The sequence below is a fragment of the Tribolium castaneum genome, chromosome 2, assembly GCF_031307605.1.
Source record: "Tribolium castaneum strain GA2 chromosome 2, icTriCast1.1, whole genome shotgun sequence".
Lineage (NCBI taxonomy): Eukaryota > Metazoa > Arthropoda > Insecta > Coleoptera > Tenebrionidae > Tribolium > Tribolium castaneum.
This window is the reverse complement of record NC_087395.1, coordinates 22,858,284-22,875,669: the sequence shown is the minus strand read 5'-3', so window position 1 is coordinate 22,875,669 and position 17,386 is coordinate 22,858,284. Positions and strand designations below refer to the sequence as shown.

The window sequence follows — 17,386 nt, the reverse complement described above, 5'->3', positions numbered from 1 at the left end:
TACAGAAATGCAAAACATGTGAAGATTTTCGTGTACTGTTATTCCGATCAAAATGCAATCGCAAACAGCTGACTATTTTTTTCCTGCTGAATCCAGCAGCCACCAGATCGGTGTTTGCAGGAGTGCGCACGTGAGTCTTGCGATTATTTGTTTAATAAAATCACAAGACTTACTGTCGATTTTTTTTAATAAAATATTCATGATCCGGCGAGCTTGAGAAATTTCGTTTTTTCGTGCCTGTCTGTACCGTTTGTATTCATGAACATGACGAATGATACGAGATATTACTTCATTTGGCGTCTGCAAAACGTAACTTCTTGCAATTTCTCGCGAAATATTGATATTGCAGACACTATTTCACTTAATTCTGAGCTGTGTAGTTCTATCAGCAGAAGGGTAATTTTGTTCTTAAACAAAATTAAGCTAAAAAGCAAACAAACAAACGAGATTAAATTTTTTTAAAGAATTTTATTCATAAATAGATCACGTTAAAAGATATTCGTTGTAACCGTTGTGCCACAATTGAGAACAAAATGCTAAGAACCTACTACTCTTTCAGAGAACTTCAAATTTTTAGCAGTTAACTTAACTCAATTTACATCCAAAATATGATTAATGGTAACGTGTACTTCGTAACCTTGACTTACTTTGTATAAATACAAGGTGAGTTTTCTAACAATTTATACCTAAGCATATTTTTATTAAACAAAAATATATCTCATGTCAAAAAAAATTAAAATGAACGTAATTTTTGTGCTAGCAACAATTTTAATAAGAATTTTTTGCTCATCATTATTTTGGAATGAGAAAGAATAATAAAATTTAGATTAATTAATATTTTATTATTTTCTATTAATAACTAAGGGCAGAAAAATTCTGAAGAAATGCCCTTGTATAAAGAAAAAAATTAAGGGCTGGTTTACAGAAAGCTTCATTAAAATTTAATCTATTGCTAAAAGTTCACAACGCAAATGGACCAATCAGATTTGTTTAATTTGATCACGTGACGAGTTAATCACGCATTTAATTGAAGATTAAATTAATGACGCTTCTATAAGAAATAATAAGAAATACTTTCAGCAGATTCACCCTGTATAACATTTATATGAAGCAAATAATTTATTCAGAAGTATTTTTGTAGCAATGAGGTTTTTGCAGAAATTATTACGATCATTGCTCCGAAACTTCTTGTTGGTTCTGCATAATTGACATCATTTTTTAATACAATATTTGTTGGAAAATGATGTGTGTATGTGACATTAACGTTGGTTAGTGCCACTGAGAGTCTAACAAAGATCCGAATTTGTGTGGCAATTAAAGTGTTAAAAACAATTTTTGCAACATTTTAATTATTACTGCAAATAATTGTTGTTAGAATAACACAGATATCATTTTAACAGTGTTTAAGTGACGCTCCTATGAACTAAGGGTGTCAGATATGTTGGAAATAATTGTATCTGGATGTGAATAAAATTACTTCTGAAAAATTGACAGTAACATGATTGTAGTCCATCGTTAAATTTTTTGACGTAACTTTATTTACATCCAAGTACAATAATTCTTGACCGGAAGGAAACTGGAAACTTTTTTCCACTCAAATAAATCTCGTCAATGTTTTTACGAATCATCAATTTCCTACAGTAACTGACAATGATAAAAAAATAATTTATGAATAAATTAAAAGTGACAAAAAGTGGTAAAAACGAAAAAAAATTATATAGAAAACGAAGAATTGAATGATGTATTTAGCATATTTTTTGCCTTTGCTTTATTTATTGATAAAACAATAAATGCAAGTGGTAACACGATTTTATTACTGGAAAAGACCGATTGCTGTAATTTTCCTTAAAACTAGCCATTATTCACCCAACCTTGCGTTTTTCTCGAAACGCTTAGAATAAAAAATGAATTTTAGCGAGAAAATGAAATTTCCGCGTCTTTTGACTTGAATATTGCTTAGTTGCGAGTGCTGCCAGTGTTGTGGACCATCAAGTACAAAAATAACAACACTGTGGAACAATTACTGCTAAAGTTAATCCGTTGTAGAAGCTCCAAATTGTTGCAACGTCCAGCTGTTTCAGTCGAAAATGCCATGTTTTTGTTTTTATTATTTAAAGAGCAATCAAAAACTGAAACACAAACAAAAACCAACCATTTATATGCTAAAAAATAATTGTAGCAGATAGGAAACAATAGAGCAACAAAGCGCCAATCAATATCACGCAAAGTTTTTAATTCTCCGAAGCAAAACAGCAATAAATTAGTTCCCCGTCATGAGATCATAGTTTTTGTAACGGCATAAATATGGCCCGTAATAAATTGGGTTTATCGACAGTTGTAGCACGTTTAAAAATGTATCAACTTTTTCCAAACAAGCGCGCTTTGTTTGCCTAGTTTTGCCACATCATTAAAGCTCGATGTAAATTACAATCGCCGGTTTAATGCACGCGAAATAATTGCAGAATCCGCATTTAATCCCGCGATAAATATCAATTCGAACACACGTGAAAAATTGCTTTGGGAACAAATTCTTTCGTGATTTCTACGCTGCATCCGGAAACTAAGCCATGTAATCATGCCGCCACCTAAAACCACACGATCCCTCTTTAAAGGTCGCAGGATCATGTGATTTTACGGCGAAAATGCAATTTTATGACTCAGCTCGTGTTTGCATAAAAATTGTAAACTAATGGTTAATAAATATTTGTTATGTAAGGTTTTGTTTTAGTGTTTTTATCAAAATGCAAATCCGGATGCTTCTTAGAGAAGTCAATAGAACGGTGGAGTGATTTACTATTTTTAGGTTCTGAAAAGTAGTGGACTTGTGCAAGCGCTTGATTGTCCCCATCGAGGCAACAGGTTCTTTGGCGAAAATAAAACATTGTATGGCTGATCAAATATTATTGAAATAAAACACAAATAGGTGTATGTATAATAACAAATATTTATTTTGTTTAACACAAAATATTTTTCCGATTAATAATTTCATAGTCGAAGCTTTCAAATTTTGATTGTAAGCAAGTTTATTTATTTGCCCCAACTAATTGAAAATTAATTGATTAATTAATCTAAAACTAATTAATTCCCAGTTTTGAATTTATTGCTTAGATTATTTTTATTTTTGCTTAATTTAATTTGATATTGTTGTTTTTTTGACAAATAAAATATGAATTTAAGGCCGTTCTCCGCAAAAAATTAAAAACAACTAGTTTTCTTTTTAAAAGACACGACATTTTTCTGGCCATTGTTTCCAAGGGTCATTTCATTTTGTGCCAGGCACTAAAAGTCACATTTTATTTTATTACAAAAGCAATCAATATTTCAAACTAACATACGGTGTGTGGCAGGAGATAAGTAAAATAGAGATACAGGGTGTAATTTTGGTAATTAAAATATTGCTATGCTGTTTTTATTATCCAATAGATCGACTTAAAATCCACAAACTAAAAATATTTTTATTATGGAAGCAAAGTTACATTTTTTAAATTGAACACCTTATATATTTTTGCACAATTGGAATCCACGCAAAAAAATAATGTAATTTTATGTAAACTATTATGGGTCTATCCTTTTTTGTTTTGGAATTATTCAACTTTTCGTTATAAAAAAAGACAATTTTAGAAAATTCACTGCAAATGATTATTTTTCAACAAACTTGCAACAAAAATATGCAGAATACCTTGTAGTTTTAGCAAATAGACGACTTGAAGTTAAATTACGCAGATAATATACAGAGTGTGCAAAAATGCAAAAAGTTGAATAACTCATTTTTTTAATGGAACATCCTGTATTTTTTGTCATGTATCGATAGCATTTTTGAGAAGCTTTCTAACGGCATGGGGCTTGCATACCAAATTTAAAATATTTTTCGAGATTTTTCAAAAAAAATATTTTATTACAAGAAAATTTCTTTTCCTAGAATCTGATAAGTCAAATGGTAATTTATTTTTTGATATGTACTAATGTGACTAATTAAATTAGTAATCTAATTATTACTTGATACATTAATGAATTTTGCTCGTCAAGAAATAAAAATAAAATAAATAAAAAAAAATATTTGAACACTAAGAAATATTTCAATTTGCTTTCATTTGTTCCATTTGAAAAAAAAATATTATTCAACCTTTTGGTACACCCTGAACATTATCTGCATATTTCAAGTAACAGGCGACTACTGCTAAAACAAATTTTTCGGAAAATATTCATAGGCGACTTTGCAGTAATTTTTCAAAAACTGTTTTTTTTATAACGAAAAGTGGAATAATTCCGAAACGAAAAGAGATAGACCTGTAATAGTTTATATAGAGTTATACAATTTTTTTGCGTAAAATCCAATTATGCAAAAAACATAGGGTGTTCTATTTAAAAAAAAGTAACTTTGGTATACCACCCTGTATACAACACCCTGTGTATAATAAAAATATTTTAAGTTTGTTTGTTGACAGTTAAAACGGCATAACAATATATCAAATAATAAAAAAGTTATAGGCCGATAACGCACTCTAGGCCAGCCTGTATGTGTGTGCTAAAAATAATTTTGATGAAACGAATTTTTTGATAAAAAGCATCAAGGGCTAATCGTTACGTGTCCACAAAATTAAAAATGCATGCAATTTTTGCCAAACGGTTGGTTTAACTATTCAAATCTCCGATATGAATGTAAATCACGTTTTTTTGAAATGTCAGGGCGTGATTTGATGCGGTTTGTTGGTTTTGAGATCATCATTAATTTATGCAATCGGGAAACACCGAAATTTCTGGCTACTTTCATCTGCCATAACACAAAGTCGCCGTAATGGGCGGATAACAAGATTTCTGCAGCAATAAAGATAAGTTGTTATCGTCTCCGGCAAAAGCACGAAAAAGCCCACGAGTGCCTCAGCCCGCAAGCTCCGTGACGGGCTGGTGCCTTCCCGAAATTAACAGATAATTAGGCGGAGGCCCGGCCGGGATGCACTCGGTTTGGGCGGACGATTAATCACGTTGACAAATATTTGCGCGCAAATTAAACGCCGCCTTAAGCTCAGACATTAATCAAAACAATGGCCGAGAATGCGGCGGATTGTGTTGTAAAAATTTTAATAAACTGTATCAGATTTCACGAATGGCCAACTTCCATTTCCTCAATCTCGAAGTCGGGCTCCAAATACCCATTTTAAATACTGACAGGGCGGATTCGGTTCCACGTCTGCACGGCTTATCCAATTTTTCCGCGGACACGGACAAGATAAAGGCTCATTGAATTATCGCGCACAAAAACCGACTTATTTTAATGAGACTGGCAGCCTAGCTATGCACTGCGGACAGTTTTGGAATTCGATGTACGATCCAGGAATTTGCAACGTACATTGGCTATTTTAGGCGATTGAAAAACGGACGGTATTCAACGTTTCAAATCCAACTTCCGGCCCACATTTCGCAAATACGGCATAAACTCATCTGGGGCTTTGGATTCTTCGATAAATTGCATTTTGCAAATCCCGGCGGTTCCAGCTGGTTGTTATCACATTCTTTGTTTAATAAGAAGAAATTTAAAAATTAAAAATTATTTAAAAGATGCACTAAAAAGTAAAAAATAATGTTTTTCTATCAGAGGAGAAGATTTTTGCCACAAATTAGGATTTTTAATTTAAGAAAGTAATTCTGCTGTATTGTTATGACTTATGACCGTTTCCAAAGCTTTTATAAATTTTAAAATCCTAATTTGTAAGCAAAAATATTCTCCTATTTTTTACTTATTAGCGCATCTTTTAAATAAAAGCATTTTTAAAAAACATTTTTTTATTTATCTATTTATTGCTTTTTAGTCTTTACTTATTATTAAACATCTTTTTCTCCGAGAATTATTTAACCAATTATTTAACATAGGATTGCATTGGCTTGCAGATTACGTAAGTATGCAAAATTTCAATTCATTAGGACAACTGGAACTCTTTCAAATTTGGCTCCGAAAATATGAAACAGACAGACAGACAACAAAGCAAGTTTAATACGATTGGTCTCGGATTAGATTTTATAGTTCTCCTCGTAATAACCTGTTTCGCAGCGAGAAACTGCAAATTAGACCAGTTTATAAAATTGTAATATGTGGACTTATATTTTTCCATTTGAGACTGGAAGTAAAGAATAACGAAAATTACAGGCTTAAAGCTTATTCAGCTGCAGAAAAATTTTAACGAACAAAGAATAATGAAAGTTTTGGAAATAATAACGAGGTATTTAAAGAAACTAACGTCAACATTTCAGTTTGTTATGTATTTTTAAATTGTATAAAAATTTTGGTAATTAAAAAACTAGTAAACGAGTAAAGTGTGGTAGGTCCTTGGAGCGTTTTGCGCGCTTGGGAGTGCTGCCAGCGTCCCAGCGTCTTTTAATAATTTTTTAATAAGAAAATCGATAAATAAGTGTCTTTTGTGTCAGCACTCTCCCACACAACCTAATTCGCGTAACAACTTCCATCCCTTGAGACGAATTGCGAAAGTTTTAAGAATTTAGCAAATAAATCCGCGACATGATTGATATCGAATTGAAGTATTATATTTGACTCAAGTGAATGATAAATTACTGCAACTATTACTGGCATGGCCACGGGCATATGATTAGCATATAAACCCCACAGGAAATTCTTGATATCGGCACAGCATGTTGTCAACCGTGAAATACAACCATAATGGAATGGAATCAGGTGTCCGATTCGCTGGCAGTGTGATCACTTGGTTACTAGAGTGCTTTTTATTGATCACTGCACATCGAAAATTATTTACGAGTAAAAAAACCAGTTAATGCAACGGACGTATGCACATCTGCATCTTTGGAAACTGTCTCCAAAGGCGTGCATATGACGTCCGCTCTAAATAAAACTCGATTCGGTTTGTTTGCTGCAGGAACTGCACCGATTAGCGTCGTTACACGCAATACATGTAAATTCTCCTGTCATGTTCGACATGAAACTAATTAGTCGATCAGCTTCGAGCTAAATACGATAACTTGACGAAAATATGGGGGTGACTTTAATTAATTTTTACCGCGGCTTTGCTGTTGCATGAAACAATGCGGGGAAATGTGGCGGAAATTGAAAAAATTCGTGCGCTAGGAGTTTCAGGTGATTTGGGGCAGAAATATCGATGCTTGATTGGACAGGAGGTTTTGGTTTTTGAAACATGGCTTCCAAACAACATTCCAATTTTTTGTTATCGCAAATAAATATTTGCAAAATACTATATTGTTTTGCTTATCATACAGACGCCAGAAACTGATTTGTTTAAATGAATTTGAGACATTTGTGAAATGTTTAATATTTTTATTTTTTGCTTAAAATTAGGGTAACCATTTCATAGAGGAAAACTTTATTCATTAAAAAAATTCATAACTCAAAAACTAAAAGTCGTAGAGCAATGCGATTTGTTCCATTGAATTCAGCGATTCATTTTCTGTATTATACCAACTCTTCACGAGATATAAAATTTTCAATTTTTTTGCTCAAATTTCCTGAGTAAATAACACTTAGCATCAAAGAGGTGAAAAAAAAAATTTTTTTTAAACTAACTCCAGCAAATTTTTATGGACTTCTACTTGTCTTAACAACCCACCAAAGTTGTTAACAGTCCACAAAAAGTCCAAATGTTCGATTTTTTGATGTTTGATTTTTCAATTTTCGTCGCAGTTTTTGTCGATTTTGTGTACCCGGAACATTTCTCGAGTAATAGCTCCGGAACTATTAGAGATAACCCCATGAAGTGTATTATCGTTGGAAAGCTTTTTGAATTATCTATTTTTTTCAAAAAAGATTATTGTTCTCCGACTAATAGTTTTCGAGCAAATTGCTGCTAAATGCAAAAATTGGTAAAATTTTAAAAAATTCAAAACTAAACAGTTCCACTTTTTAGAATAGTTTAGCCGTAAATGAGAAAATAAAAATTTTTTTAAAAAAGTTAACACCCCCCCCCTTAAAATCGGCCAATTTTTAAAATGTCTCAAAATCAAATGAAGCCTATTCTATCTTATAGATTTTGATCTGCTCTTTACGATGGAACAAACCGTTTTCTTCTAGTTCTTTTAGTTTGGCCGTAATCGGCGTTTGAAAATTGAAAATTTTTTTGCGAGATATCGCCTTGAGTCCTATGCCATTTTGTAGAGTTTTTTATTCCGGTTGTCCTCGATTTTTCCGTTTCTCGATAACTCTAATAGTTTCGCCGTAATTAGCGGTTGAAAATTAAAAAAAAGTGAAAATGGAAACTTTTTTTGCGTTTTTCTCGGAAACTGTAAGACTTAGAGCAACAAACAAAAAACCATCTGATAGCGCTTAATTTTCTCTATTTTTTCGATTAAACCCGGAGCCGCTCCAGGCAACGGTTCCGGCTACAGAGGCGATCAAAGTTTTGCACTAAAAAAATTCATAAAAAAAAAACTAAAAGTCGTAGAGCATTGCGGTTTGTTCCATTGAATTCTACGGCTCATTTTACATTTTATATCGATTTTTCACAAGAATTAAAAATTTAAAATTTTTTGCCTAAATTTAGGGTAGCCATTTGTCATAGTGAAAAATTTTATTCATTAAAAAAATTCATAACTCAAAAACTAAAAGTCGTAGAGCATTGCGGTTTGTTCCATTGAATTCTACGGCTCATTTTACATTTTTTATCAATTTTTCACAAGAATTAAAAATTTAAAATTTTTTGCCTAAATTTAGGGTAGCCATTTGTCATAGTGAAAAATTTTATTCATTAAAAAAATTCATAACTCAAAAACTAAAAGTCGTAGAACATTGCGGTTTGTTCCATTGAATTCTACGGCTCATTTTACATATTATATCGATTTTTCACAAGAATTAAAAATTTGAAATTTTTTGCCTAAATTTAGGGTAGCCATTTGTCATAGTGAAAAATTTTATTCATTAAAAAAATTCATAATTCTAAAACTAAAAGTCGTAGAGCAATGCGGTTTGTTCCATTGAATTCAGCCGTTCATTTTCTGTATTATACCAACTCTTCACGAGATATAAAATTTTCAATTTTTTTGCTCAAATTTTCCTGAGCTTCAAAGAGGTGAAAAAAAAATTTTTTTAAACTAACTCCAGCAAATTTTTATGGACTTCTACTTGTCTTAACAACCCACCAAAGTTGTTAAAAGTCCACAAAAAGTCCAAATGTTCGATTTTTTGATGTTTGATTTTTCAATTTTCGTCGCAGTTTTTGTCGATTTTGTGTACCCGGAACATTTCTCGAGTAATAGCTCCGGAACTATTAGAGATAACCCCATGAAGTGTATTATCGTTGGAAAGCTTTTTGAATTATCTATTTTTTTCAAAAAAGATTATTGTTCTCCGACTAATAGTTTTCGAGCAAATTGCTGCTAAATGCAAAAATTGGTAAAATTTTAAAAAATTCATAACTAAAAAACTATTGGGAATTTGGCATTTTTCTCGATGCCAATCGATTCCCCGGATCATTTTGCATAGGTATGGATCAAAACAGTTCCACTTTTTAGAATAGTTTAGCCGTAAATGAGAAAATAAAAAAAATTTAAAAAAAGTTAACACCCCCCCCCTTAAAATCGGCCAATTTTTAAAATGTCTCAAAATCAAATGAAGCCTATCCTATCTTATAGATTTTGATCTGCTCTTTACGATGGAACAAACCGTTTTCTTCTAGTTCTTTTAGTTTGGCCGTAATCGGCGTTTGAAAATTGAAAAATTTTTTGCGAGATATCGCCTTGAGTCCTATGCCATTTTGTAGAGTTTTTTATTCCGGTTGTCCTCGATTTTTCCGTTTCTCGATAACTCTAATAGTTTCGCCATAATTAGCGGTTAAAAATTGAAAAAAAGTGAAAATGGAAAGTTTTTTGCGTTTTTCTCGGAAACTGTAAGACTTAGAGCAACAAACAAAAAACCATCTGATAGCGCTTAATTTTCTCTATTTTTTCGATTAAACCCGGAGCCGCTTCAGGCAACGGTTCCGGCTACAGAGGCGATCAAAGTTTTGCACTAAAAAAATTCATAAAAAAAAAACTAAAAGTCGTAGAGCATTGCGGTTTGTTCCATTGAATTCTACGGCTCATTTTACATTTTATATCGATTTTTCACAAGAATTAAAAATTTAAAATTTTTTGCCTAAATTTAGGGTAGCCATTTGTCATAGTGAAAAATTTTATTCATTAAAAAAATTCATAACTCAAAAACTAAAAGTCGTAGAGCATTGCGGTTTGTTCCATTGAATTCTACGGCTCATTTTACATTTTATATCAATTTTTCACAAGAATTAAAAATTTAAAATTTTTTGCCTAAATTTAGGGTAGCCATTTGTCATAGTGAAAAATTTTATTCATTAAAAAAATTCATAATTCTAAAACTAAAAGTCGTAGAGCAATGCGGTTTGTTCCATTGAATTCAGCGGTTCATTTTCTGTATTATACCAACTCTTCACGAGATATAAAATTTTCAATTTTTTTGCTCAAATTTCTTGAGTAAAATAACACTTAGCTTCAAAGAGGTGAAAAAAAAATTTTTTTTAAACTAACTCCAGCAAATTTTTATGGACTTCTACTTGTCTTAACAACCCACCAAAGTTGTTAAAAGTCCACAAAAAGTCCAAATGTTCGATTTTTTGATGTTTGATTTTTCAATTTTCGTCGCAGTTTTTGTCGATTTTGTGTACCCGGAACATTTCTCGAGTAATAACTCCGGAACTATTAAAGATAACCCCATGAAGTGTATTATCGTTGGAAAGCTTTTTGAATTATCTATTTTTTTCAAAAAAGATTATTGTTCTCCGACTAATAGTTTTCGAGCAAATTGCTGCTAAATGCAAAAATTGGTAAAATTTTAAAAAATTCATAACTAAAAAACTATTGGGAATTTGGCATTTTTCTCGATGCCAATCGATTCCCCGGATCATTTTGCATAGGTATGGATCAAAACAGTTCCACTTTTTAGAATAGTTTAGCCGTAAATGAGAAAATAAAAAAAATTTAAAAAAAGTTAACACCCCCCCCTTAAAATCGGCCAATTTTTAAAGTGTCTCAAAATCAAATGAAGCCTATTCTATCTTATAGATTTTGATCTGCTCTTTACGATGGAACAAACCGTTTTCTTCTAGTTCTTTTAGTTTGGCCGTAATCGGCGTTTGAAAATTGAAAATTTTTTTGCGAGATATCGCCTTGAGTCCTATGCCATTTTGTAGAGTTTTTTATTCCGGTTGTCCTCGATTTTTCCGTTTCTCGATAACTCTAATAGTTTCGCCGTAATTAGCGGTTGAAAATTGAAAAAAAGTGTAAATGGAAATTTTTTTTGCGTTTTTCTCGGAAACTGTAAGACTTAGAGCAACAAACAAAAAACCATCTGATAGCGCTTAATTTTCTCTATTTTTTCGATTAAACCCGGAGCCGCTCCAGGCAACGGTTCCGGCTACAGAGGCGATCAAAGTTTTGCACTAAAAAAATTCATAAAAAAAAAACTAAAAGTCGTAGAGCATTGCGGTTTGTTCCATTGAATTCTACGGCTCATTTTACATTTTATATCGATTTTTCACAAGAATTAAAAATTTGAAATTTTTTGCCTAAATTTAGGGTAGCCATTTGTCATAGTGAAAAATTTTATTCATTAAAAAAATTCATAATTCTAAAACTAAAAGTCGTAGAGCAATGCGGTTTGTTCCATTGAATTCAGCGGTTCATTTTCTGTATTATACCAACTCTTCACGAGATATAAAATTTTCAATTTTTTTGCTCAAATTTCTTGAGTAAAATAACACTTAGCTTCAAAGAGGTGAAAAAAAAATTTTTTTTAAACTAACTCCAGCAAATTTTTATGGACTTCTACTTGTCTTAACAACCCACCAAAGTTGTTAAAAGTCCACAAAAAGTCCAAATGTTCGATTTTTTGATGTTTGATTTTTCAATTTTCGTCGCAGTTTTTGTCGATTTTGTGTACCCGGAACATTTCTCGAGTAATAACTCCGGAACTATTAAAGATAACCCCATGAAGTGTATTATCGTTGGAAAGCTTTTTGAATTATCTATTTTTTTCAAAAAAGATTATTGTTCTCCGACTAATAGTTTTCGAGCAAATTGCTGCTAAATGCAAAAATTGGTAAAATTTTAAAAAATTCATAACTAAAAAACTATTGGGAATTTGGCATTTTTCTCGATGCCAATCGATTCCCCGGATCATTTTGCATAGGTATGGATCAAAACAGTTCCACTTTTTAGAATAGTTTAGCCGTAAATGAGAAAATAAAAAAAATTTAAAAAAAGTTAACACCCCCCCCTTAAAATCGGCCAATTTTTAAAATGTCTCAAAATCAAATGAAGCCTATTCTATCTTATAGATTTTGATCTGCTCTTTACGATGGAACAAACCGTTTTCTTCTAGTTCTTTTAGTTTGGCCGTAATCGGCGTTTGAAAATTGAAAATTTTTTTGCGAGATATCGCCTTGAGTCCTATGCCATTTTGTAGAGTTTTTTATTCCGGTTGTCCTCGATTTTTCCGTTTCTCGATAACTCTAATAGTTTCGCCGTAATTAGCGGTTGAAAATTGAAAAAAAGTGAAAATGGAAAATTTTTTTGCGTTTTTCTCGGAAACTGTAAGACTTAGAGCAACAAACAAAAAACCATCAGATAGCGCTTAATTTTCTCTATTTTTTCGATTAAACCCGGAGCCGCTCCAGGCAACGGTTCCGGCTACAGAGGCGATCAAAGTTTTGCACTAAAAAAATTCATAAAAAAAAAACTAAAAGTCGTAGAGCATTGCGGTTTGTTCCATTGAATTCTACGGCTCATTTTACATTTTATATCGATTTTTCACAAGAATTAAAAATTTAAAATTTTTTGCCTAAATTTAGGGTAGCCATTTGACATAGTGAAAAATTTTATTCATTAAAAAAATTCATAACTCAAAAACTAAAAGTCGTAGAGCATTGCGGTTTGTTCCATTGAATTCTACGGCTCATTTTACATTTTATATCAATTTTTCACAAGAATTAAAAATTTAAATTTTTTTGCCTAAATTTAGGGTAGCCATTTGTCATAGTGAAAAATTTTATTCATTAAAAAAATTCATAACTCAAAAACTAAAAGTCGTAGAACATTGCGGTTTGTTCCATTGAATTCTACGGCTCATTTTACATTTTATATCAATTTTTCACAAGAATTAAAAATTTGAAATTTTTTGCCTAAATTTAGGGTAGCCATTTGTCATAGTGAAAAATTTTATTCATTAAAAAAATTCATAACTCAAAAACTAAAAGTCGTAGAACATTGCGGTTTGTTCCATTGAATTCTACGGCTCATTTTACATTTTATATCGATTTTTCACAAGAATTAAAAATTTGAAATTTTTTGCCTAAATTTAGGGTAGCCATTTGTCATAGTGAAAAATTTTATTCATTAAAAAAATTCATAATTCTAAAACTAAAAGTCGTAGAGCAATGCGGTTTGTTCCATTGAATTCAGCGGTTCATTTTCTGTATTATACCAACTCTTCACGAGATATAAAATTTTCAATTTTTTTGCTCAAATTTCTTGAGTAAAATAACACTTAGCTTCAAAGAGGTGAAAAAAAAATTTTTTTTAAACTAACTCCAGCAAATTTTTATGGACTTCTACTTGTCTTAACAACCCACCAAAGTTGTTAAAAGTCCACAAAAAGTCCAAATGTTCGATTTTTTGATGTTTGATTTTTCAATTTTCGTCGCAGTTTTTGTCGATTTTGTGTACCCGGAACATTTCTCGAGTAATAACTCCGGAACTATTAAAGATAACCCCATGAAGTGTATTATCGTTGGAAAGCTTTTTGAATTATCTATTTTTTTCAAAAAAGATTATTGTTCTCCGACTAATAGTTTTCGAGCAAATTGCTGCTAAATGCAAAAATTGGTAAAATTTTAAAAAATTCATAACTAAAAAACTATTGGGAATTTGGCATTTTTCTCGATGCCAATCGATTCCCCGGATCATTTTGCATAGGTATGGATCAAAACAGTTCCACTTTTTAGAATAGTTTAGCCGTAAATGAGAAAATAAAAAAAATTTAAAAAAAGTTAACACCCCCCCCTTAAAATCGGCCAATTTTTAAAATGTCTCAAAATCAAATGAAGCCTATTCTATCTTATAGATTTTGATCTGCTCTTTACGATGGAACAAACCGTTTTCTTCTAGTTCTTTTAGTTTGGCCGTAATCGGCGTTTGAAAATTGAAAATTTTTTTGCGAGATATCGCCTTGAGTCCTATGCCATTTTGTAGAGTTTTTTATTCCGGTTGTCCTCGATTTTTCCGTTTCTCGATAACTCTAATAGTTTCGCCGTAATTAGCGGTTGAAAATTGAAAAAAAGTGAAAATGGAAAATTTTTTTGCGTTTTTCTCGGAAACTGTAAGACTTAGAGCAACAAACAAAAAACCATCAGATAGCGCTTAATTTTCTCTATTTTTTCGATTAAACCCGGAGCCGCTCCAGGCAACGGTTCCGGCTACAGAGGCGATCAAAGTTTTGCACTAAAAAAATTCATAAAAAAAAAACTAAAAGTCGTAGAGCATTGCGGTTTGTTCCATTGAATTCTACGGCTCATTTTACATTTTATATCGATTTTTCACAAGAATTAAAAATTTAAAATTTTTTGCCTAAATTTAGGGTAGCCATTTGACATAGTGAAAAATTTTATTCATTAAAAAAATTCATAACTCAAAAACTAAAAGTCGTAGAGCATTGCGGTTTGTTCCATTGAATTCTACGGCTCATTTTACATTTTATATCAATTTTTCACAAGAATTAAAAATTTAAATTTTTTTGCCTAAATTTAGGGTAGCCATTTGTCATAGTGAAAAATTTTATTCATTAAAAAAATTCATAACTCAAAAACTAAAAGTCGTAGAACATTGCGGTTTGTTCCATTGAATTCTACGGCTCATTTTACATTTTATATCAATTTTTCACAAGAATTAAAAATTTGAAATTTTTTGCCTAAATTTAGGGTAGCCATTTGTCATAGTGAAAAATTTTATTCATTAAAAAAATTCATAACTCAAAAACTAAAAGTCGTAGAACATTGCGGTTTGTTCCATTGAATTCTACGGCTCATTTTACATATTATATCGATTTTTCACAAGAATAAAAAATTTGAAATTTTTTGCCTAAATTTAGGGTAGCCATTTGTCATAGTGAAAAATTTTATTCATTAAAAAAATTCATAATTCTAAAACTAAAAGTCGTAGAGCCATGCGGTTTGTTCCATTGAATTCAGCCGTTCATTTTCTGTATTATACCAACTCTTCACGAGATATAAAATTTTCAATTTTTTTGCTCAAATTTTCTGAGTAAATAGCACTTAGCTTCAAAGAGGTGAAAAAAAAATTTTTTTTAAAACTAACTCCAGCAAATATTTATGGACTTCTACTTGTCTTAACAACCCACCAAAGTTGTTAAAAGTCCACAAAAAGTCCAAATGTTCGATTTTTTAATGTTTGATTTTTCAATTTTCGTCGCAGTTTTTGTCGATTTTGTGTACCCGGAACATTTCTCGAGTAATAGCTCCGGAACTATTGGAGATAACCCCATGAAATGTATTATCGTTGGAAAGCTTTTTGAATTATCTATTTTTTTCAAAAAAGATTATTGTTTTCCGGCTAATAGTTTTCGAGCAAATTGCTGCTAAATGCAAAAATTGGTAAAATTTTAAAAAATTCATAAGTAAAAAACTATTAGTAATTTGGTAATTTTCTCGATGCCAATCGATTCCCCGGATCATTTTGCATAGGTATGGATCAAAACAGTTCCACTTTTTAAAATAGTTTAGCCGTAAATGAGAAAATAAAAAAAATTTAAAAAAAGTTAACACCCCCCCCTTAAAATCGGCCAATTTTTAAAGTGTCTCAAAATCAAATAAAGCCTATTCTATCTTATAGATTTTGATCTGCTCTTTACGATGGAACAAACCGTTTTCTTCTAGTTCTTTTAGTTTGGCCGTAATCGGCGTTTGAAAATTGAAATTTTTTTTGCGAGATATCGCCTTGAGTCCTATGCCATTTTGTAGAGTTTTTTATTCCGGTTGTCCTCGATTTTTCCGTTTCTCGATAACTCTAATAGTTTCGCCGTAATTAGCGGTTGAAAATTGAAAAAAAGTGAAAATGGAAACTTTTTTTGCGTTTTTCTCGGAAACTGTAAGACTTAGAGCAACAAACAAAAAACCATCTGATAGCGCTTAATTTTCTCTATTTTTTCGATTAAACCCGGAGCCGCTCCAGGCAACGGTTCCGGCTACAGAGGCGATCAAAGTTTTGCACTAAAAATATTCATAAAAAAAAAACTAAAAGTCGTAGAGCATTGCGGTTTGTTCCATTGAATTCTACGGCTCATTTTACATTTTATATCGATTTTTCACAAGAATTAAAAATTTAAAATTTTTTGCCTAAATTTAGGGTAGCCATTTGTCATAGTGAAAAATTTTATTCATTAAAAAAATTCATAACTCAAAAACTAAAAGTCGTAGAACATTGCGGTTTGTTCCATTGAATTCTACGGCTCATTTTACATATTATATCGATTTTTCACAAGAATTAAATATTTAAAATTTTTTGCCTAAATTTAGGGTAGCCATTTGTCATAGTGAAAAATTTTATTCATTAAAAAAATTCATAATTCTAAAACTAAAAGTCGTAGAGCAATGCGGTTTGTTCCATTGAATTCAGCCGTTCATTTTCTGTATTATACCAACTCTTCACGAGATATAAAATTTTCAATTTTTTTGCTCAAATTTTCTGAGTAAATAGCACTTAGCTTCAAAGAGGTGAAAAAAAAATTTTTTTTTTAAACTAACTCCAGCAAATTTTTATGGACTTCTACTTGTCTTAGCAACCCACCAAAGTTGTTAAAAGTCCACAAAAAGTCCAAATGTTCGATTTTTTGATGTTTGATTTTTCAATTTTCGTCGCAGTTTTTGTCGATTTGGTGTACCCGGGACATTTCTCGAGTAATAGCTCCGGAACTATTAGAGATAACCCCATGAAGTGTATTATCGTTGGAAAGCTTTTTGGTTTATCTATTTTTTTCAAAAAAGATTATTGTTTTCCGACTAATAGTTTTCGAGCAAATTGCTGCTAAATGCAAAAATTGGTAAAATTTTAAAAAATTCATAAGTAAGAAACTATTGGTAATTTGGCAATTTTCTCGATGCCAATCGATTCCCCGGATCATTTTGCATAGGCACATATTATACAAGAATTAAAAATTTAAAATTTTTTGCTTAAAATTAGGTTAGTCTTTTATATTGAAAAATTGTATTCAACAAAAAAATTCATAACTCAAAAACTAAGAGTCGTAGAGCAAAACGGTTTGTTCCAGTAAATTCAGCAGTTCATTTACTGTATTATACCAGATTTCCAGAAAATACACTTACCTTCA

At 31.3% G+C, this 17,386-nt stretch overlaps 1 protein-coding gene across 2 annotated transcripts in view; it reads right to left on the bottom strand.

Moving 5' to 3' along the window:
- Positions 1 to 17,386, bottom strand: part of Nos (Nitric oxide synthase) — a 43,924-nt gene that overhangs the window by 25,295 nt on the left and 1,243 nt on the right. The gene's annotated exons all lie outside the window — the stretch shown is intronic.